Genomic DNA, 25,033 nt, shown 5'->3' with positions numbered 1-25,033 from the left:
GCTACCAGGAGGCCAGAAGATGGTCTGCCTCTACTTGGAGCCACCGGAATTAAGGCCAGTTCATTATTGTCCCAAATTGGTGGTGTAATTAGCCAAGTTTCCTGGAGGGATATAATATGATGGATCTCAGACATGTCTTTAAAAGAGGATGTGAGATGGGCATCGCCTCTAGTGTTCCAACTTACAATTGATAACTCTGATGTACTAATGCATTTTGATGGTTATTGATGGAAGCTCGTCGATCTTGGAGAAGCTCGACTTTCTCGAGAAGTGCCCTGATAAATGTTCGACTTTGTTTTAGATGTTTTAAATCTTAAAGATGCACTCGCAGGGTCCTCAGCTAGCAAGAAACCCATTTCGAAGACTTGCATTTTACAGCATCATATCGATTGCCAAACCACACCCAGTCAATGTCTAAAGTCGAGATGTTACGCAGGTCTTCGATTTCTCCAAAGATGTTTAATATGCTCTGCCAGTTTGGATCAAAAACTGGATGGTTACCCTCTCTGCATTTTAATATAAATGTGTGAAAATTGGCTCGCTGGGGATGAAGATGTGGTGGCACCATCTGTGATTAAGGCTCAGGAGGTGTCCATTTCAGTGGGGCCACACTGTCAAAAGTTTTTGGGGGACAGTGGGCATCTGGCTGAAAAGTGCCATGGGGTTTGGCAAATAGATCTGTTTTTTGGGAGGGGGTCGCTTCGGTTGAACAGCAAGTAGCGCCAGCCAATGGATTATGTATTTCAGCAGCTTTGGAGAATGCTTGGGCCAGATTTAAGGCTAGGTATTCAACGACCTGAGGCATTACAAATTCAACAGGGTGGCTCGATTGAGGGAGAGCCGCAAAAGACACTGTTTTAGGCTGTATGGAAGGAACATGCCTGAGTAGTGGGTTCCTCACTATGTCTTGAGAAGATGGTCCTAGCGACTCCTGCGAGTCATGGCCTAAAAATGGCTTGGTAGATGTATGTATGATGTTAGGTTGAACAGACTTACGATTGAGAGCCACCACCCTTGCAGCATTCCTTATGTGTTGGATTGCTTGTGCCAGTTGCGAAAGTGGTGAAACGAGTTAGTCCTTGCAATAGGCAGATGTTACTAGTTGGTAAAATAGGCCGGCAATCCTCTCTTGCTTCCTTAGATTGCTCCGTTTGATTTATTATTGGCACCACCCCGGTGAGGTAGGACTGCTACTGATGTTTACCAAGGGCTTTGAAAAAGGCAATGAGTGTGCTTTTTCGGTGTTTAGTTCCAATCATGTTTTTTTTTTGTGAGTTAACGATTTTATTTTGTGAATTCTGATTTTCTAAATTTAAGCTGTTGTAAATGTCCTTGCCCTGAAGGCGGTGTATCTTTCAACCGATGGGCTCGGAGACTGGCAAGATGGGTGAAACACCACGTTCAGTTGGCAAATTTTCACTGGATTGAGGTGTCAGAGCCCTTGGGTAAAGATGGTTTGAGGAGCCTTTTATACCAGAAATTGGGGAAGAGGCCAAGGGTCCATGGCCAAAATAGTCACAGGTTCTGAGACCGTAGTTGCGAAAACTGTAACATTTGGATTCTCTATGCATAGTATCGAGGGGCTCGCTATCAAAGCTACAGACTCGTCAAAATATACATTATTATTATTTTTTTGAGTCTCTGTTAAGTTTTGTGAGGATAGCCATTTCATTAATTCTTCAAATTGCGTTGTTTGGTAGGCTACTTTGGAGTCTAATGCTTCAAATAATTTGCACAAGCTGAAATTGGCAGTGTTGATTGCTGTGAGGGCTGGAGGTATCATGAGTAAGATTTGTGCAGAAATGTCAATAAGATATGGTCTGTTTGGTCGCGGGGTAGGTAATGCAAAAGACTGTGGCAATGGATGCAAATTCGTGTCAGGAAATTCGCAGGAAGCTGAGCTAGGAGTCACATCGGCCCCCTTTGAAGAGAAGGGGGACTCACACTGGCTTGCGTGAATTGAAATAACTGAATGGTCTGGATACAAGTGAGGGAATTCAATCGGGGATATGAGCATATTCATCTTTGGCGGTCCTTGGCAATTTTTCACAGAGGCCAACATTGTAACATCAGATAAAGGCTGTGGATTTGCACAGAGGCATGCAATAAGAAGCGTGCACATTCCCAATGGTCAGGGGAGAAGGCGTATGCTCGCCAAGCTGCGAGAGTGAAAGAGGGGACGAAGAGGTCACCACCGCTCTGTTTGATTGCATGTTAAATGGAAATCTTGTTTGTGTACTGGCCGAGCAGGCATTTGGCGTAAATGAGGAAGCTGAAAAGAAAGTTTGTGGGTGTGTAGCATGACAAAGGTTATCTTCTGTAGGGGGAACCAAAGGAATTGGAAGCGTCAACAGCACAATGGCCGGCATGTTTGTACTGAGCTTGTAAGCTGCAAAAGCAATCATTAGTTAATGCAAGTAACACAGTTGGGAGGCGGTAAAGACAGTGCCAAGGCAATAACAAGCAGAATAAACAAGAGTGCATACTCAGCAAGTAGCGCCTTCGACAGCCCCCCATTGCAACAAGGTCTTTACACAAAAACTGCCCATCCCAGCCCTGGCTTTGCGGCTAAGCGGCCAAGCGTACTTTATAAAGTACTTGAGAACAAGTGCGTGTTAAAGGTAAAGCAACAGTTCGTCCAAAACAGAGGCGGGACCTAGGCAAACAAAGAAATGTTGGCATTTAGTCCAAACAAACGTCCAAACAAACGTTGCTAATTGACAGCTCTCTGTGATTGTCTTACTTGTGGCCACAGTTCTTAGAGCACGAACAGTTCCAACACAAGGTAGAAAACAATCCCAAATCCAAACGAAGCAGGAAGAGCAGCACGTTCAAGCGGCCAAGCATCTTTAGAGAGTACTTATGAACGAGTGTGTGCGAGCATGCTCGTTTTTTAAAGGTAAAGCAACAGTTGGTCCAAAACAGAGGCGGAACTTGTGGCCACAGTTCTTAGAGCACGAACAGTTCCAACACAATCCTAAGTCCAGATGAAGCAGGAAGAGTATCACGTTCAAGCGGCCAAAGGTACTTTAGAAAGTACTTGTGATCGAGTACATTAAAAATGTGTGTGGACCTTCCTGTGTGTTTATGGTGAATTTTACAATTCCTGCACAGTAGTCCAATTATTGCCTTATTCCAGTGACACTAAGTGTTGTCAGGATTATTTGTGGCATTTCTATGAAGGACCAGCATTTGTAAGCACAACTGGTCTGGCCCGTTCAAGTAAAAGTTTTCAACAATTGGAACAGAAGATTGATTGCTACATTTGCATAGCAATTTACACCAGTTTTGTTGGAAAATGTAAATGTTCTGTCTCTGTGTCATTTGCTGGACTTGCACTTGTTTTTTTAGAAGAAATGTTTCTCTTTATATCTGCTGCTGGATGTGCAATTATGTTTTCACTACATAGTTTTGTGGTTGTACTACTTGATGGAGTAGCAGTTGTTTTTAGTTAGATGGGCCATCTGTTATAAATTCTGTTTGCATTATTTTCTTTTCAAAACTTTACCTTTTTCAGGAATAGGGTACATATCGAGATGGGGTGCCTAGAGTGCGCATAGTCTTTTGTGCTCTAGTATGCAAGGAATGTCAGCCTTGACTTGGTTTTCATCAAAATTGACTTGAAATAGTCCTTTGAGCGTATGTAGACGTGAAAGTGCTACATAACTCATACATTTTTTGAAGACGATGTTGCCAATGTCAATCAATGCCTGTTCTAGAGTTAGACCTTGTGATCTGTGAATAGTGACTGCATATGCAAGAGAGAGGAAATTGCTCTCTACATACATACATGTCTTTGAAAAGAAGGAATCATGCTTTTGAGCATCCTATCCTTTTAAACTTCTGAAAGTTTGTCAAAGTGGATGATTTCAAACTGAATGTTGTTGTCATGTGGATATATCTGGAAGCCAACAACTGTACCCATTGCTCCATTGACTAAAACTTGCTCCACGTCAAGGTTACATTTCATAATTACTCTTCAGTTTAAACACAACATTAACATTTTCTCCAAACCAGATGTGTTGGGGATACATTTTTCTAAACCAATTAGTTGTGCTGTTGCTTGTTGACACATATGGAGTGGCATGCCATGCACTTCCAGTTTGACTGTGGAGCTAATTTGCATTATTGGTTGCATTTCTTTTTTTAACATGGTCTCATCATTACATACAGCTTGCTAGTGTTGGCATTAAAGACATACATTTTACATTTTTTGTGCTAATTGTTCCATGACATCAGGAGCAGATGTGGCATGCCCATATAGCTCATGGATGAGTACACTATTTCAGATAGAATGTGCATCTTTAGAAGGAAGACCAGTACTAATGATTTTTAAAATGTTAGCATAGATGAGGTCTGCAGGCTGACACAGGTTTTGAGTTAGTCCTCTGTATTGGAAATGTTGTCAGAAATATACATTTCCTATGCTGCCAAGTATGTTGCAGCACTGTTTGTGTCATAAGGTTTTAAACATATGTTCACCTTTCACTGGTTTTAATTGTAGATCTCAGAAAACAATAACATGTTTTCCTCCAAAGATTTCTTCGTAATTGGTTTCAAGGACTTCTTGCAGTCAGAGGTGAATTACAGCCAACATTAGGTTGGAAACCATGCTTACCGCATCTATTAGGAGCATTTCCATTAGCTTCACAATTCTGTGTACTTCAGTAGCAGTTTCTGTTGATAGTTTGCTGTACTGTAATTTGTTTTGGTGTTCTACTGGAAATAGCAGTAGTCGGAATAAAGTAACACTCCAATGTTGTAGGCATCTAAACCTGTGGTGCTGTTACAATAGCTGAAACATTGTTATCTGATAACGTTTGTAGGAATGTGCTGATTTTAATTAAGAATGTTTGTCCAGAACCAGCTTCAGCACTTACATAGAGAATTAGAGGTTTATAATTTTAACAGCTACAAGTTTTACTTTCATGCTGCAAACCATGTTCAATTTCTTTAGTCACTTCTAGGAAAATGCTAAATTGCTGATCATTTAGCTCTGATTTCAGCACTGATTTCTTCTGATTGCTCATATTTATACATGGTGTTCTCCACTTCAGTCATGGCTAATTCTGCTTCATTTACAATGAGTGGCTCCCCAAGAAGTTCTTGCAATCCAATAACAGAAGGTTGACTGCCCTCAGGAGTGTCTTCATTTAGTTGTGCTGACCTTCTTCCTCTGGTTGGCGTTCATTGTCCAACATGTTTTTTGTATTCCTTGAAATTGACATGTTATACTGCTTTCGTTTGCATTGAATGCAGCTTCAAATGAGTCATGGTTACCTAATAAACCCTCTTCTTTTCTCCACGGTTTAAAAAGTTGTAGTAGGGCCATGTAGCACAGTGCTCTATGTTGAGGAGTTTTAAATGATAATTTCATATGATTAATTAGGCTGGGTTTGTTAAGTTTGATGAGGCTTCCTTCACAACCGAGACCATGTATTTTCCCCATTTTTCATCTTGTTTCACATTGTTTGTGTAGGAGCAATGTTGGGCTATGTGGTACAGGCACATATTATCCAAAGCAGTACTTCAGTGTGGGTAGTATACATCTAATAAATTGATTTTCAAAATATCCTGGTTGTTGGGATCATTTTTGGGTATTGTTTCTATATTTTGATAGGATTTCAGCACTCTTTTTCTGAATGCAGCTGGGGAAAGGCTTAGCCAGACTATATGTTCATTTTTTCCATATAAGGCTGAGCCTGTTAAATGGTCTGCAGCTTCGTAACAGCCACATTATCTATGGGACAGTATTTGTATTCCAAAGTTGTACAATTTGTGTGACAGTGTTTTGCAAGATATGTCATGTCATCCTAGAGGTTTTCTAGCTCTGTTTTCTCAGCTTTGGCTAGGTAGGCGGTGACATGTCTTGCAACAGCAGTGGAATTATCTGCAACATATTGTATATGTTTGCAGTCCACAAGAGGGCAACGATTGCATTGTAATCATTGATGTACTTTGAAGCGTTGCTTCTTTTAATGTTGTATGTGTTTTTAGCTGATTTGCCTTTCACGCTGTGTCTAACAGATGACATGCAGCTGTTTACTTGTCCTTTTGCTGAAACAGGTCTAGGGAAACCAAAGCAGCATTTGGTGTAGTGTTTACCTGTATTTTTATATGTGCGTCAGCAGCATTTGCCACACTTATGTTTTTTGAAGCGTAAAATTTGTGTACATAGATCAGTATGTGTGGTTTCTGAAAGGATGTTGCAGGATTTGTATTTGTGAATAAACTGCAAAACAGTGGCATCACTGTCATGACCAAATTCAGTAGCATCTTTTATCCACAAAAGCATGTGGCTATGTGGTGCATTACAGATGAAGTGCAGCCTGGCAATAAAGCGGTGGTGAAAGTATCTTGATACATTCACAGGGTCAAGAGAGCAGAGTTCTCCTGGTGTTTTTATGTCTATTCCTTCTTTGTTTTGGTTTGCTATGTGTATTAAGCCATGAAAATCAACCCATGCATATTCTGCACCATGCAAAGTAACAAACCATGTGAATGTGCCAATGCTCCTTAGCATACATTATACATCAGCATGACATTGGAACCAGTATTCTTTTGTACCACGCATGTTTGCCAAGAGATTCGTGATACTTCACTGCAAAACCTCATCTTTGTCTTTTATCTTTTGAAGTAGTTGGGTAGCAGATAGGTTGAAACAGTTGGAGCCTGTTTTCAATATGTGTGTAACTCCATAACCTAGTTACTAATTCATTTTCAAACAGGAGGTTGAATATGTATTTAACATTTTGTCTGAATCTGGGGTCTTCGGAAAACCTTCATAAAGAGCAATATTCTGATAGTGTTGTTTGTGTGGATCTTTCATCATATCTTCCCCCTTTTACTGTAGGAAACAGTAAAGGAAAGGCATGTGCTTCTACACTTTTATCCCATATGCTGATTGGAGATCCTTTTTTGTATGTTTCTAAAGCATTGTCTATGGAGTTTTTGGAGTGTAGTGGGTGAATAGTATACTGATCTAAAATATTGGATGCACTAATAGAATCTACAAGTTCAAATTGGCCAGTTGGTGATGAATCCTGAATTATTTGGGTGGTTTTCTTTAAGTTCTGTTCAATGTGTATATCTTTGTAGTACTCATTGTTTTCTTTTAGATGTTGTGGGGGGCTTTTCTAACTTTATTTAAGTTTACTAGTTGTTGTTCATTTTTTTTCTTTCATTGGTACACCATTAACTAAGAAAATCAAAGATTGATCTATTGGTCGTTGCAACACTAGAGTGTCTACATTTTCATTAAGATCTAATGGCAAATATACTACTTTGCCACAAATGCCTTTTAGGAATCCAGAAGGAGGCCATTTGGCTGTTATGGATTGAAGGTGTATTATAGCTTGAAATGGGTGTACTGTTTGGATTATAATGCTCTCATACACATTAAGCTGTTGGGGAGGTTTTGAAAGTCGGAATATAAGTTATTAGTGCCCACATATCAAGGCATTTGGTTATCATCAAGCTCTGTATTGCAGTATGGGCAAAGTATTGAGCGGTCTCTTATTTTGTATTTATTTTCTGTTAGAAGATATAGACCAAACTGGAACCATTGGGATTCCTCATTGTCTTCTATTTTATAAGTCATATCTACGTTTGTAAGGTTTTTGCTAATGTTCTCTAAAGTTACTGAATTTTCTAAGTCATCTTCACTTCCAAAATATTTATTTGGATGTGTTCTATTTGTTGAAGGAGTTCTTTGGCTCTCCCATGTATGAGAATGTTATTAAAATGGTGCAGTTGTAAAGCAGGACTTTTTGCATAGGACAGTCTCTGCAGAAGATTCCTTATAGTGGAATGGTGTGTTGCTAACATTTTGATGTGGTGGAAGGTGCTTTTGCAAGCAGGTCCCGAAATGCAGGCTAATGAATGTCATCGTAGTCCAGTGTAGTTGCGCACTGGACAGGAATCCATGGTTTGTAAAGTTTTTATTCTAATTTTGTCTTCTACTTTGACATAGTGATTAAGGAATGGTTGTAAAGATGCAAAGGATCGCTGCCGTATGTTACACATAGAGCTGCATGGCCATTTGTAAACTGGATGGATTGCTTGGGTGGAAGGAACAGTTGATTGCAAGTTTGTTGGGGATGTGTTTTCAATAATGGTTTCTTGTGCCATAATTGTGTTTTCTAGCATTTCATACCCTCAGCCATTATTATGTATGGCAATTGGGGTTTTCTGTTCTTGTTTACATGCCTCTTAATTGAAATATGGTTCTGTGCTGCTTGTGTGAATCCATTCACCTTCACAGAAGTTTGCAAAGGTATCTATGTTAACATTGCACATGTCTAGAAGTACTTTTTGTAATTTACTGATTAAATTTGTTAGTGGTTTCATTCTGGTTAAAATTAATATGAATCATTTTCATTTGAGCAGATTTGCGCTGTCAATGAGAGCATCCAGGATTAGTCTTCTGCTGTAATTTTTAAGGGCGAAGCGTGACTTTTCCGCTGTTCTCATAAGATTGTAAAGTACTCTATGGTGGAACATTTTTTGTAAAATTATTTTTTTGGAATGCTTAACTGTGGCTGCGTTCACATTAGTAGATATACTGGTAGAGTCATTAGTAGTTGTATTCTTCGTTATACATTTTGTTTTATTTTTAGTTCTTGGAAGAGGGGCCCTATTTTCTTTTAGTGGTAGCTGGTTCAGTTTTATTGACTGAATGTATTAACAGTATTGTTTGAATATTTGCTATAAATTCAGCTAGGAGGTGGATGAGGATTTGGTATGATTTTATTTTTATCTGCTCTATTTTTTCATTGTTTTCTACAGAGTTTCTTTTTAGTAGGCATTCTGTTCTGTCTGTTGGAGAAAAAAGTACATTTTGGGCTTGAAAGTTGTGGAATATATGTGCGTGTATTGTGAATGAGTGTGGGAATATGAGGGCAGACATAAATTGAGGCTTGTCTGATTGTGCAATGGGCTGCTAGTTGTGGTTGGGAAGGTTGTAAGAGTAGCGGTGTATGCCTAACAGGGCTGTAGCAAGAAAGTGTAATATTTTTATACAATTCAAAATGAAAAATGCCGAATGTTTAAAAAGCTGTCCTTTTTGGGAGACTTTAAAAAATGGTTTTGTGGATTTATAACGCACTGTGTGTAACTTTTTTCCAAGAAAAAGAAATGGAGATGGAAAATATTTGTACAACACGTTTAAGTGGCACTTGTGTGAAGGTTTGTTATGTTGTCAGTACATGTATACTTACGAATGGGATGCATTGTAATGTCTAGTTGCTTAATAGATTATGGGTTTTTTATTTGTATTGTGAAAGTTGTGGTTGCATTAATTGCATTAGAAAAGGTGCATTGCAAGTCCCAGAATGCAGAGAAAAATCAAGGAGCCAATTGGCATGTACAGATTAGAAAGGGGAATGTTAGCAAGTATGTATGTGCAGTAAAGGTAATTAAATTGCACACACTGAGTGTAATTGCAAAATGTTGGAGAAATAGTTTCCATTTTCTTTCATTTATTTATTAAAAATCACCAACAGCACTGTTGTAAATGTATACATGCATTTATTTGTTTTACTTGAAATGGTGCTACAATAAATATATTTGTACATGCATTGCATTTTGCCATTTTTAATTCCAAGTACATGCCATGCTTTTCTAACATACATGCAGTTTGTATTTTGAGATTGCATTGTGGGAGTATTAGCGTAACTTTGTTATTGTGAGAAGTGGCATTAAAAGTGACTGACATAATGAAAGAATTAACACCTGGTAGATAATAATGGGTCATATTGGCAATCAGGCATGTACTGGTAATATATTGAACTTTGACACAGAATCTGGCACTTAATCATGATGTGGAAATGTTTTAAATGTGGTTTTCTTTTCTTTCACAAAAAAGACACAGAGTGCTGCTGAAATTGCAAATATAGGTTTTGAAAATGTTCTGAAAATGCGCATGCTCATTAAAAGAATACTTTGCAACCACACAGCATTGTAAGTAATGGCCACTTGATGTCAGGAGGTGGGACAAACGAGAGTATGATTATTGAGTAGGTTAATGCAGGGTAAGTGGTAGGAACCTGTATGCATTTGTAAAACAGTTAGAAATGTAATTGTAAAAATATATGCGTACCTGTACTTTGTGTTGATAGTTGCAGAGGTGGTTGAATCATAGATAGTGTGGACATTTGTACAGTAGTTTTTGATTCAGGTGCTTGGGAGTAACAGGAGTTGTAACTGAGATCACAGTTAGATGTAGGGTTTTTGGATGTGATTGGTGGATGGGTGTGTGACTGCTTAAAAGTAGCCAATGAAGTAGTGCTACAATGATTAAAGTAGAAAGGGAAGAAAGGCTGTCCTGTGTTACGGTGTCCATGGACAGTGCGGTAGACTGCAGACAAATATTGCCACATCCAGGTCTTTTAAGGACGCCTAGCATGAAAAGGGGACTGTTGGGATTAGCCAATTAGGTCTTCTGGTTGTGCTTTATAGGAATTGAGGGTAACAATTGTTTTTATTGGTGTGTGTAGGGAAGATGGATGTGGTTGTTCAGATGAGAAGGCGTACTGTGTGGATGGTGGGAGATTCTGGGATGGTGAATCTGAAAAGGTCAACAGAAATGTGTGGCATTTCTGCTAACCTTGGATCCGAAAGAGTGGAGGCTTTTTTGTGCGGTGTGGTGTGGATGGGCAAAACTGGGAGACTTTATTTGCACAATGCAAAAATATGTCTCATTTCCAATGTCCATATATCATTGTGGTGCATTGTAGAGGACATCGTTTGGGGTACATCAGTGCAATAACCTTGCAGATTGTATTGAAAGATATGCTGAAGGCACTAATGGAACTGTTTCCATGCGGAAAGGTTATCTTTTCACACATACCTCCTAGGGCACTGTGGAGATGCACCAATGTCTTTTTTCCTCAATAAGACGCAGGAAGGTGCCTTGTGAACAAAACGGTATGTTCATTTTGCATGGTGTTGGGATGACATCCTTCCCAAATGAGAACATTCTGCTGGATGGTGGACATACTTTTTTGAGTGATGGCATCACATTTACTGATTGTGGCAATGCAGTCTTTCTTGACAATATTCAAAATGCACTCAGAAAGTTCTTGTGAAAATTATATAACGTGCATGTGAGTAGTTGTAGGAAACAAAATCTGAAAGGCCCCAGAAAAATCAAAACACACAAAAAAGGTTCTTTTCAGATACACCACTAAAGAATAAATAACTTACATTGTGTTTAATTTTTTTCCCCACCCCCGTCATTTGGACGGTCTGTTCACGGACACTGCAGAAGTCCACAGATGGCACGTGCCACATGCAGTTCGTTTGACGATGCCAGGCTTGGAAATGGGACTGTGCTGCCAACGGGATTAGCCAATAAGGTTTCCTGGGTGTAGTATGCAAGAAGAGAGTCTGGCAGAAGGTGCGTTTGCTGAGAGGATTACAGATGGCTATGGCTATGTCTTTCAGGAGGCAGAGTGTGTGGATTTTGGGGGAATCGTGGATCCATTGGTTGAAGGTGTATGCAGAGCAGTGTGGGTGGCTGAAGATCTTGGATTTCATGATGTTCGTGTGCAAAACGATGGCGTGGGTGGCACAAAGTGGGTGGACTTGGTCCCATTTTGTGTCAATTTGGTCAGAGTGCAACATTCAAACATTATCATTATTCATTGTGGAGGGAACAGTTTAGGGTATATCACTGGAATTTCACTGCACTTTGCAATGAAGGAGACATTTGGCAAATTGAAAGAAATGATCCCGAATTCTAGACTGATTTTTTTTTCATTGCGCAGAGACAGATGTGGTTGCACTCGAGTTCATTTGGTCCACAAATGGAGAAAGCGAGGTGCAATGTCTGGCATGACGTCTTTCCATAATGAAAGTATTAAATTTGACATTGCCAATATTTTCCGTAGAGATGGAGTACATCTTACCGATGCAGGTAATCAACTTTTTCTGCAAAACATTCAAAATGCTTTGAAGCACTTTTTGTAAACATAGAAAGCATTTTCCAGTAGGTGAAAAAGAAATGCATGGAAGCACAGCGTAAACAAAATGCCTACTTTTTTGCAAGTTTAAAGAAAAAGTTTAACTTAACTTAAATTAAGTACAAAAAAAGGATCTTTTCAGAGCCACCACTTTCCCATGAAAAATAGTTCAATGTTTTTGATGCCACCAAAACATATATTTTGTAGATGTCCGAGGACTACCGTGCTGTCTGTGGACTCCACAGGCTTCTTAGGAGCCTGTAACTTTTTTTGGTACTTCTATTTTTGAACTGTGAAAGGTTGCTCTGACAAGAACCTTTTTTGGGGGGATTTTTTGTGTTTTATATTTTTTTGGGCTTTGTTTCACAGGAGAGACATGGAAAGGCAGGGAAGGGGCACCAACCACAGGGACGAAGGAGCAGGTGGAGAGAGGAAGATGTTGGGTGGGCCTTAATCAGGTAGGGGATAGTGTTTGTCATGCTCCTTGACTGCAGCCCTGAAAGCACTCTGAAACTGCTCCCCCCTACAAAGCGGTGTGTCACAGTACATGCACAGAACTGTCACCCTCGAAAAGAGAAGGGTTGACTGTGTTGTGGATGGCCTGTGAGGCTTCCGCAGGGATCCTCTGCCCCATAGGAGTGTCTCTAATGGTGGCAGAAGCGGATAATTCATGTAAGGTAGTGGCCATCAGTCTACTTGTCCCTTTGAAAGGTACGACCTTTTGCACTGCTCCCTTGCAATTTGATCTGAGGTGGAGCCGACTGGATGTGTACTGTAGCTGTGTTGACCAGGTTTCCATTACTGAGTACAACCTTGCACTTAGTGTATTGACCCTTGCCCACCCGAGACTTGGGTACACCCCCAACGGTGCTAAAAAGCTGCCACACCCAAGATTCACGTAAGGAGCTAGAGAGAGGTACTTTCAGTACCTCATCCTTATATTCCTCTTGATCCAATTCTGTTTCACCATGCCATATTCCCCTCTGCATGCCCTGCAGATGGTGGTGGTGGTGGTGGGGCAGCTGCAGTGGCCATTGAAGCCATTGTCTCCAACAAGCAGAGAAGCAGATATAGCTAACAGCAGAACCAGCAGCAGTTGCTCTCTCCTGGACAGCCAGAAACCCAATGAGGAGCAGTAGTGGGTGGGTCCCTTTAGAGGGGCTGTCTGCAGATGGCGTGATTGTCCGCAGACCATCAATCCACAGATAGGGCTTAAAAAGTTATAAGATCAACTAAGACACAGCATAGGAGCTCTGCAAGGGTAACGTTACAGCTTCAAACACACTGGATTGGCCATAAATACCGTTTTTAACTGGGGGTACGAACACTGTTCACGGATACTCCTGATGTGCAGCATGGGTGCGGTCAAATGATGATGTCACGAACACAACTGTCCTGCAGACACCTATTGCATGGAACACGGTGTGCGCATGCGTAATAGTGTGCGTAGGACGGGGGTGGAGTCCCTGAACTAATTAAAAGTGTAACGGGTGTGAGTGGACATGTCCGAACAGGCGCAGTGTCTGGGGGCACAGTGAGATCAGGTGTGTGTGCGTGCTATTGTCTGTAGGACAGCGGTGGAGTCCCCAAACTAATTAAAAGTGTGACATGTGTGTGCCCACACGTCTGGACAGACGCGGTGTCCAAGGTCACAGTGAGATCAGGTGCGCATGCGTGCTATTGTCCGCAGGATGGGGTGGAGTCCCTGAACTAATTCAAAGTGCAACATAACTGAGCAGACATGTGCGGACAGGGGCGATGTCTAGGGGCACCTCCATTTTGGTTATGGGCAGCCCGGATAGTTGCACAGTCCAATTGGACTTTTTTTTAAAACACACACCAACAGTACACACACACACATATTCATTAAAACAAAAACATACAATCAATTAGGACAGAGATGGGGAAATCAGAATGGGAAACATATATGTGAGAATTGGGGTTTTCCAAGCACTGTTCATGAGGGGAGGAAGTGATTGAGGTTTCATCATAGCGTCTTTCATTTAGGGAATTTGATGGGGATGATTGCATGGGACAGGGTTAATGGGCACATCTACAAGTTGGGAAGTGATATCATATATTTTCCTTTACATGATTTTTAACAAATGTCATGAACTGTATACAATCATTATTTAGTGAATTCATTTTTACAGATAGGTTTATCAGTTCATTTTGTGCATTTGCAATAAGGGGCTGTCTGTGGCCATCTTCAGGTTCATTTAATTGTAATTCGGGCCCACGTTCTTCAGTCCCACTATGTACTGTTAAAAATAAAACCATGTTTTAGTGACATCTTAACACATTACATCACTTTTTCTGCTTTAAAAAAATGTATTCTGTGCCATTAGAGTTGTTTCCTTCACTCATTTTCTCATGGGGGAAATGTTCCTCTAGTGTTCTTCCCATTTCTGTTAAAAGAAAACAATACTGCTATTTCATACAAGTTACGTACACATAATCAATTGTAATGGTGCAGAAAGAAATATAGTGCACTTACTGTTTTTCTAAGGGTTTCTTCTGGAATAACTCCCAGCTGCTTGTCAGCGTGAAAGCAAGGTTCCACTGAGGTAATACTGTTAAGTGTACAGTTGAGCTGTGTGCTTGGTGCATTCCATTATGTTGTGCAACCTATGAAAACATAGTCTGGTTTCTCAAGTACAGAATTTCTATACATATTTATTTTTGGATGTGCTACATATATCTCTTGTTGTTCCATGTACATGTCTTTGCCCATTGCAGGATACAATAATATAAGGTAACCCCTGTGCTTTTGGGCAGTGTGAATGCTGTCCGAAGTCCGCAGACAGCCACCCTGTGCTCGGACTCTGTGGCTATCATGTTGGAGGCAGGGGGGTTACTATGATGGAAGGGACATATAGAAAATTAAGGGTATCCTGGTAAAAATCCATGAAATTCAGTGAAAAAATGTGTAAAGGGACATTATGGTTAATTTGCGCTAATAGATATGTATCATATTCAGTGGAAACGCTTTCTTAAAGGGATGTTATTGTTACAAGTAAAACTGAAAAACCCCAGAAGTTTGCCAGCTATGGTAAGGTAAGCAACCGTAAATCGCACCACCACCATGCACTGTTAAGACTAACACACAGAACATCAACGATGACATCACAATTGTCAAGTCCTTACAAGAGGTTCTGTTTATAATGTTGGTAACAAGGTGTTAGGGGTGATTGGGAGATCTATTCGAATCTACTTAACGTATGAGCGTATATACGTTCATACGTTAAAGAAAATATTATATTACAGTGTTGATATTAATACAGGAAGCTAATCATTCATACACATAAGAAATAGAATAGAATATTTTTATTCTGGTAATTTTGCTTAGTAAAATAATGAAAGATATCTTTGCAAAGTTTTAGTAATGTTACGCATGGAATACATAGTTAATACATGAAGACTACAAACAATAAATGTAAAGACCCAAAATGCATACACATTAGAGGCACATACCTGCAAACTACAGTATACAAGACAGAAACAACATCAAGACAAAATGTCAATAACATTATAGTTCATCATCAAGTACTCTAATGAATTGTGTGTGTATGGCCTGCTTATTGGCCCATATCTGTGCACCGTTAGCTTGCTGACACTAAACGATAAAGAAATTACTTCTACCATATACAAGAAGGTTAACGTTTTCTACATGTATTGCAACTTTTCCATTTCAACATTCTTACAGTCAGTGAAGAAAACCGGTCGGTTTTCATATGTCAGTGAACAAAACCAAGTGGCCCAGATTTCTGAGGTCATCAGTGATGTCATCAATGAAAATTGTGATGTCATCTTTGATGTCCTGGTTGTTAGTCTTAGCAGTACACAGTAGTGGCACGAGTTATGGTTGGTTACCTTACCATAACTGGTGAATTTCTGGGGGTTTTCGGTTTTACTTGTAACAATAACATCCCTCTAACAAAGTTTTTCCACTGAATTTGATACATTTCTATTAGTGCAATTTAACCATATCATCCCTTTAACAAAGCACTGTGCACATAATACTGTGGACATGGCTACTGTGTCTACCTCAGTGCACGTACTGTATCACACCTTCTCTGTATCCACCCGACCTACTCCTACCCTTTCTACTTCAACCACCCACCATACTCTGCCCTCTTTATCCTAACCCAGACTAGTCTCACTCACCCTACTGACACTTTTTCCACCACCATCATACCCCTGTCATATCTTCCCCATCCATATCCCTACTCACACCCCCTCCACCCCTAGGCCTACCCCCACCCTCTTGACCGCTACCCATCCATTAATAAAAGTTCAGGATTGATGTAACGCCTAACTTGCCTTACAGCTATTGTAGAAATAGCCCTACGTAAAGATACCAAGGAAAAGCATAAGTCTGCAAGTTCAACTCAAATGTCTGTCTGTGTCACGACCTATGGTGGAAATAGCCCTACGTAAAGATACCAAGGAAAAGCCTAAGTCTGCAAGTTCAACTCAAATGTCTGTCTGTGTCACAACCTATGTTTGCCCTCACATCTAATACAGAAATGTAGTGTAGGGATATTCTAACTTAAATAGTGTTCAACAAAAGTCTGGAGCAGCATCTAGCCCCTTCACAAGTCCAGTATGCAGTTTTTACCACAATGTTCAAAAAGGTGATTAGGGTTCCCTTCCACCAAGTTGAAGCACTGTTTCTCCAAAGCAACAATGGTTCAAAGGAGCTCATGGGTTCCCTTCCCCAAGCTTCAAGCAGCAATGTTCCAAACAATAATGGTTCAGAAGGCGCTCAGGGTTTCCCTTCCCCACGCCTTGAATACTGATGCTCAAAACTTCACTGTTCAGCTTTAGTGTCTTTAAAGGGTGCTTTGACTCAAATACGGTTTCTCATTCTGGAAATACCAATGATCAGCTTTAGTGTATTTCAAAGTTGCTTTCACACTTCTTCTTGTTTGGGCATCCTGGTCTAGGTGCAGTTAATAGGCTGCATGGCCGACCCATTACAAATCAGGCAACCAGTTGCCCAGTTCCAGTTTTTCATCACTGTGGTGGATTACAGTTCTTAGATTCAGTGTTTGCCTTTTTTTATTCTCCTTTCTATAAATGTGCTAGTTTGATTTTCAATTACAGTTTTATTTTGCCCGATCAGCATTTTGCTCACACTTCACTGGCTCTCCTCAGGTTACTTGTTCATCGATTTCAGCGTGTTGCACTCTGGCACAATGTTTCTGCAAGTTTCACTTCAAGTACTGCAATCGTTTTGATTTGTTCCCTTAATTTACTCAGAGGCTTTCGAGACCGTGCCGACCGCACACCGCCACTCCACTACAATGTAATCCTTTCACTTTCATGTGCGCACCGGGTTTCCTCGCATTCTCTTGAAACTCACTTGCTACAATGTACTTTTCATCAGTTTCTTCAACCAGATGCTTTCTGGGATTTGAGGTCAGGGTCACGCTGTCTGCCCCTCAGATATCCCTGGATTGTTACTACCATTCTGGGGAACTAGTAAATCTTGCCCACAGTTAAAGGGACCAGTATCTTCCACGCTACCCTTCTCCTGCCTTCTCTGGCTTCTTGGAGTCATGGCTCCCTCGCCATGCATTGACTGCTTCCCTTGCTTAGCTTTCCTTCAGCATCCTGGTGTCCTGTTCTCTTCTGGGTTCACGTGGACTGCAATGGCTCTGCTGCTGCTCTCTACAACTCCCTCTAACTCTCTCCTGTCACAATCTGTGCACTCAACCTTTTATACACCCATGAGTTTGACAGGCTGCAGGTGTGAAGTCCTAAGCTCATTCCCCTGACCCCAATTAACAGGAAATGACTGACTTTCAGTTCTATTGCCTTAAGGGTCCATCGTCTTCATCTAAGTACTATAATGATGTTTCCTATGGGTAATCTTCATTACTGTTGAGGTTAGTTTCTTCTTCTCAGTACTTGGTCTGACTTCAAGGGGAAAAGTAGGGTCTGTTTAACAATATCCTACAAAGACTGACTTAGGGCAAGGTATATCACTGTCAGGAAAGGGGGGATACCATGTTTTGCCCTCAGACACTATTTCCCCAATCCCCAATGACCCTCCAGCCAGGCGATCCTCCCTCACTAGTCCACCCCCAGGGTCAGGATCCAAAAGAGATGGCCCTTCCCTAGCCACCTGAACAGAAGATCATTGGGGAGTAGATGTAAGAGTCCCTTTATGGTTTCTCACAATATCTAAAAATACAACTTACAAGGACTACTGATTGCACACATACATGCATATGTATTTTATTTAACAACATGTTTCATAGCCGTGGCTATTGATACAACCGATGCGATTGGACAAACTGTAGGTCATATCCGTGGATACAGTACAACTAATTACAGCATGGCACACTTAGTTGTGGTTATAACTACAAAGGTGTTCGACTTTTTTTGTAACCGCAGTTGTGGGAAAATGTGTTTTTTTTGTAATAATAATGATATATGTATATATGTGTGTGAGTAAGGTAGTGCTGGAAAGTTCTATTGTCAGATACAGTGAGTGCAATATTTGTGCAAAGTTACAGTAACACTTTAAAGACTTTCTCTTCAACAACAGCACATATATCTCTGAGCAATTGTATAAAGGTAATTAAGTATGGAAACACAGATTTATATAAAGTATTTATTCAGGGAGAAGTGGAATTTATTTTTCTTTTAGTATTTCCACAAAATATATCATTTTCATCCACCCAATTTTCTTCATTTTTCCTGTCCATTTTTCCTTTGAGGTCTTGAATGTTCTTTTTCATTGATTGTATCTTATCATCAAGGGAAATTAAAAGGTCTTTAGATTGATTTTATTTTTTGATAATTCATCTGGTAGATGCTGTTTGTATTTTCTAGATACATGAACGACTTCTTCTATTTTTCAAGAATTGAAGAAATAAATGACTTTAAAATACTTCTGCTGGTAGCATAGATATTTAAAATCTGTAAGTTTATATAGTAAATGTATTCATATCAGTTTGGTGATTTATTTTTTCTTTCATGGAAGACATATTACCACATAGATGTGGATTTTACGCAAATTACAGACCAGGATTTAATTATTTTTTATTACTTCAGTGACCAATTTAACTTCCATTGCTATTTATTTTAAAACAGAGGACCATAGTAAAAAGCACAATGTATGTATACTTTAAAAATAAGTTACAATGCCTAATAATATGTCATCTAAGTACCTCAGTGATATTTTCACTTGACTACCGTTTTCTTATGCTGAATCTCTTACTTGCAAATATTGTTGTTTCTCACAATTTAGATAAATATAAATAATACACTTACAACATCCTGGATGTCCTGCAGTTTCATCTGGTTGCTGTTCCTCAGCTTCCTGTTTGAGTATTTCATCTTCACTTGGATAGTTTTGCTCTAACCACTCTAAGTTTTCCATTGTAGACCAAACAAACACTGTTGGTTTCTTCAGTTGTTAGATTGAACAATGGAAAAACATTACCTGATAAAAGAAGGTGGGATTCTCTGCACTGAATGTCTGTAGTGTCCAATGGGACGTCAAGTATCTCAGCTGCTCTTTGGCTATTCAACCTATAAGACAATTTCATTTTTTGAGTGACGTATATATGTAACAATTAAAGTGGATGTTGTATTGTCTCATAATCTCAAGTGTCTTTCTATTTAGTAAGGTGGTATTTCCTGAGAGAGAGGTGCGTTTTTAGCAGATTTTGGAGTTAAAGAGGATATAGATATTACTGTTGTGGGATATTTCAGAAATGGAGGCATTTTCAGAAGAAGAAAGTGTCAATTAATTATGTGTATCGCCGGGTGAAGAATCTCCTTGCTCTGAAAATTGTGGAGGTTTAGAGAATTTTTCTGGTTTTATAATAGTACTTTAGATGGAGTATTTGCACAAATTGTGAACAAATATGTTTTAGTGGGAGCACAGGATATTCTCTGTTTGGGAAAAGAAAATTAATAAGTCATTAAAGGAAAGAGTACAGGGACATTTTGCAAGATTTTTGAATTGCTATAGAGGAGAGGAGGATTTGTCTGAATTAAATTATATATTTGGATTCTATATTGGCACAAAAACACAAAGGCTCTTTTCAGAGCCATCCATAGAAGTTATGAAATATTATTGTAAATTTAAATGTTATCTGTTGCCTATTTTTCTATAGTCGTGGGTATACCCGCACCGATAGCCACGGGTATTGTGATATTTTAATTAAGTGAACGTGTTTGTTTTTAAGTGTTGGAAGTCAAAATTTCACATATCATCATTTGTATGGCTCCTCATTGCTAGTCTTATGTTATTTAAAATTCGAAACCACTGCACATGTGCTTCCTGGCATGTTAAAATGTGTGTGTTGCCTCAGCTACAATTCCTCAGGATCGCTGCTAAAGTGAATCCAATGAGACGTTGGGCCCTCTCAGGCCTGAAGGTAGCCGTGGGTGTCACTGCCACGATAGCGGTGTCTATCTGGACATTAATTTTTATGCAATAATCATATTAATTCATGTATGTTAGAGCGTAAAATGTTATATGACTTTCTGATTTGATATCCTCATCTCTACCCTTGTGTCATTTAAAGTTGCAAACCTGGTCTAGATCTAATTTTGCGCACATCAAAAATGTACATATACACATGGCTACATAACACCATTCATACTCCCTGCTATGGGCGGACAAATGGGACATCATGGATTTTGGTGGTGGCAGTCTTATGTTGCTGCAATGGTTATAACGCCTCAGTTGTTTAGAAATGGGTATTGAGTTAATTGAATTTTGTAGCCGTGGTTATTATATGATGGTTAAAAAAAAGAAAGTTTTATATGTTTATATATAAATACATGCGTATGTAAGGGGCTGTCATTAAAAGGACTGTTTTGGGGTACAGATAGTGTAGTATTTAGTTCATGTGCATAGGCATGGCTACGTAATTGATGTTTGTTTACTTTTTTTTATGGCCGCAGTTATGAACTGATGGTACAATGAGCGTATTATTTTAACACATTTGGAATACTGATTTGATGTTATCCATGAAAACAGCATTTCCTTTATCAGTTAGGTACTCCATCTTGACTATACAGGTTAGACATGTAGAATTGGATGATGTTGTTCGATATCAAGAAGACTTTTTAGTCTTTGATAAAAGCTGAATCTACCTTATTAACAATTCTTTGCGATTTTTCAATTTTAGAATTAAACCTGGTGGTTAAGTGCCATTTTTGCCTCAGAGTCAGGTTGGAAAAGGTAGTAGTGGTGTGAGTAAAAAACTTCCATTTTTTTTTCCAAGTCCTATTTCATCATTAAAGCAAGAGACATACCTTCCATATTACCCAAATCATTGCCTCCACAATGAATGTGTATGATGTCTGGCTGCTCTGTGTTTCTCAAACTGAACAATTTAGGAAGAAGTTGGGACCATCGCATTCCCCAGATTCCAAATCATTTAATTCTAAAATTAGTATTTCCTAGGTCCATGTTAATGATCAGTTTCTCACAAGGAATCAGCAACCAAAATAACCAACTGTATCCAAAGAACCATACAGCTTTAAAACCAGCCATGATATGTGCCCTCCTTCTCTGTCTGTAGGAAAATGACTCCCAGTTTCATATTGTTTTTAATAGGAGTGGAGCATGAATGATGTGTATGTTTTGGTGTTTGCAAGTGGTTGGTGTTATTGTTGCAATTGTGTACTTGCCTGTGATAGGTTGCAGTGAAAATGTGTCAACCATTGTAATAGTTTGGTTACTATAGTTTTTGTTGTTCCATTGATTTCTTTAAAGTATTATAGGCACCATTTTTAATACTTTTGCCATTGTGATTGTAGAACCCACACTGTGCAGATGCCGAGTATGTGGCTGGTGTGTAGATCTGTGCATCTGTTGGATACATTCAAGGTGAGTGATAGTACATGTGTCTGTAATTGATGCTTTATTTGCACTGTGATTTATATAAAACATGTTTTGGCTTCTTGATTATAACTTTGATTTGTAATGCAGGGCTTTCTGGTTTACTTGTATGTTTTCAGGAGAGCGATCAAGCAGCAGTCCACGTTAGAATACGGTTGTCTGTGACAGAACATTTTTGCATTCATAAATTGTTTCTCACTGTTTTTCTGAGGTTTTATTTGATAACATGCTGTTAATGGGGCTTTGGAAAGTTCTTTTTTGTATCCGACTAACTGTTAACAATACGCTGGTACTGTTGCATATGTAGAAATCTTTGGCAAGAATTGCTAGAAGTTGTTGATTAGGAAAGAAAACGGATTTTAGTTTGAAGAATCAGGCTGTACATTGAGGTGCATGGTATAGAAACACTGAGAATACGTGCTCCAATTAAAATGAAATGTACACAGAGCAGTAGCAAAGTTGAATATTTCATAATGGTTTTCTAACTACTTGTGGTGTTTTTGTAAGAGTTTTGTGTGGTAATATGAAAATGTGTGTATTTTAAAAAGAGTATTTGCTGCAGCGTATGTTATCATATGGTTATCTATGAGAGAAAATAAATTGCATACATTGGTTCTTTTTTGTTATTTTGCTAAATCCAGTGCTTAATTTGTAAATAAATGTGAGCCAAGTCTCAACATTTTCTTTGCCAGCCAGCAGTGCTTTAAGATATTCCCTCAAGTAGAAACAAGCACTGTGGGCTGCACCGGTATAAAGTAACCTTCCCTCAACACAGACCCTGTAAGCATAAGCCATGGAAGTCTAAGCATTCATTACATAGAATAGATTGAATCACCAGTGTAAGCTTCCATCAAATATAATGGTTGCAGCATGGACCTTGGTGGTGTAAAAACTTCGCTACCGGCAAGAACTGAAGCAGGGGTTGAATAATTTTTAGCTTGGAATCTTGTGAGTTTGGTGAGGTAGCAGATCAAGTTTCTTTATCACACACAGAACAGGGAAATTGTGGGCAGCAGCACTGCAACGTTCATTAACACAACCAGAGAAAGCATGTACCAGAGCAAAATAGGCTTTTGCATATGCAGAACAACTACGCTTCTCATTTTTTCTCTCACACACACACACACACACACACACACACACACACACACACACACACACACACACACACACACACACACACACACACACACACACACACACACACACACACACACACACACACACACACACACACACACACACACACACACACACACACACACACACACACACACACACACACACACACACCCCCCCCCCCCCCCCCCCCCCCCCCCCCCCCCCCCCAGATCCTATAGATATATAGCAGGGGCCTCCACAGTGCAGGTTGTCTTTTAATATAACAGCCACAGCATGTTTCCCAGCAGTACATTTTTGATTCATATAGAAAAGGCACAGCATGGGTTTAAACAGTTAAACCCCATCATTCAATATGCACAGTATGGTGCTCTGCAGTGATCTCTTTATACATCCAGGTCCTTTGAAAACCTACCCCCATCAATATGTACCCTCTGTAACCCCACTGTCTTTATTCCCACCCACCCATACTATGTGCACCCACTCTATCCTCCACACTGTACTCCGATCCATCCTTCCTCCTTCCTCTATACCTCAATCAACTCACTCTGTGTACTATGTGTGCATCCACTGTCTGCATGCACACTAATTCCACTTCTGCCCTGTCTATTACAACCATGTTTATACACCCCCACTAAATGCACCCCCTCTCTACCTAAACCAATCCACTCTACTACCATCTTCTGTACACTCACCCATCCACTCTATTTGTATTATGTCTACCCCTGTTCAGACACCTTAATATGAACTGTGTATCCCTACTGTACTACCATTCTCTGTACCTCCACTCACCCATGCACCCTACATGAAGTGTCTCTATTCCTATTATTTCTGCCCCCACTCACTGTACCCCAATCCTCTGTACCCTAGCCACTGTCTTTATTTTCTCTCTACTCTTTCCCACCTATCCTACTCCCAACCTCTATATGCCTACACACTCACCCTACCCCTAAACTCTATACATCCATCCACTCACCAGAGTTGTATTCTTTCTACCCACAGCCAGCCTACCTCCATTGTGTTTACCCCCACTTCCCCATCCGGTCTGCACATGCACTACCTCCACCATCGTACCTATCCCGACCCGGTCTATCACGACCCACTCATTCTACACACAATCCTTCTTCTGCCATCAACTTGACTTACATTCACTGTCTGTACCGGCATTCTCTGTATCCCACCTATTCTACCTCCATTCTCTGTACCTGTACCCACTCAACCTACATAGTATTTATTCGCATTCATCCTACCGCCAACTTTTCTATCCCTATACTCTAAACTCCCACCCACTACACATACATTGTCTCTGCCTCCATCTACTTATTCACCCTATATCAATCCTCTATTCCCTCTATACCTCTATTGTATCTTCTTTTGCCAAGTTAACCTACTTGCAAACTCTGTACTCCTATTTATTCACCCTAGCCCCCTACTCTAACTCCATCCATTCACCCCATTTCAATTTTCTGTATTCCCACCAACTCCAATGTTTTATCCTCAGCCAGTCATCCTATCGGCGTCCACCATACTTCTACCACCCTACTCCTAGACTCTCTAATCCCACCTACCTTATCCCACCTTTCCTAAATTACATTTGCATCCTATGACCACCCTCTTTGCCATCACTCACCCACCTTACACCACTCTTTGTATTCCTACCCACTGAACCTCCACATTCTTTACCACCATGCAAACGGTGTACTTCCCAGTCTTAATTTCTACCCATCCATGCTATCTCCGCGTTCTCTACTGTTACCTATTCATTTTGAGTGGATCTTACTTTTATGGAATTGTTTAATTTTAGAGGACTAGAGATGACATGTATGTACTAACTATATTGGTTTCTTCACAGGATTGCTGATTCATGCCATCGAAAGAAGTAACAGGAATGTGCCAGGAGGAAGGATAATTTGCAGGCAAGTAAATCATTTACATCTAAACAGTTGATGCCCAAGTTTCAGGTTTTGTACAAACGTGTTCTAATGGCAATGTACCCATGCCTGCTAGTGATAATGTTTTAGAAAATGTCAAAATTCAGATATGAGATATGTCAACTAATCAATTGAATGGAACC

This window comes from Ambystoma mexicanum, chromosome 9 (assembly GCF_040938575.1).
Source record: "Ambystoma mexicanum isolate Mex_15411 chromosome 9, UKY_AmexF1_1, whole genome shotgun sequence".
NCBI classification, from domain to species: Eukaryota; Metazoa; Chordata; class Amphibia; order Caudata; family Ambystomatidae; genus Ambystoma; species Ambystoma mexicanum.
This window is presented reverse-complemented; position numbering follows the sequence as displayed.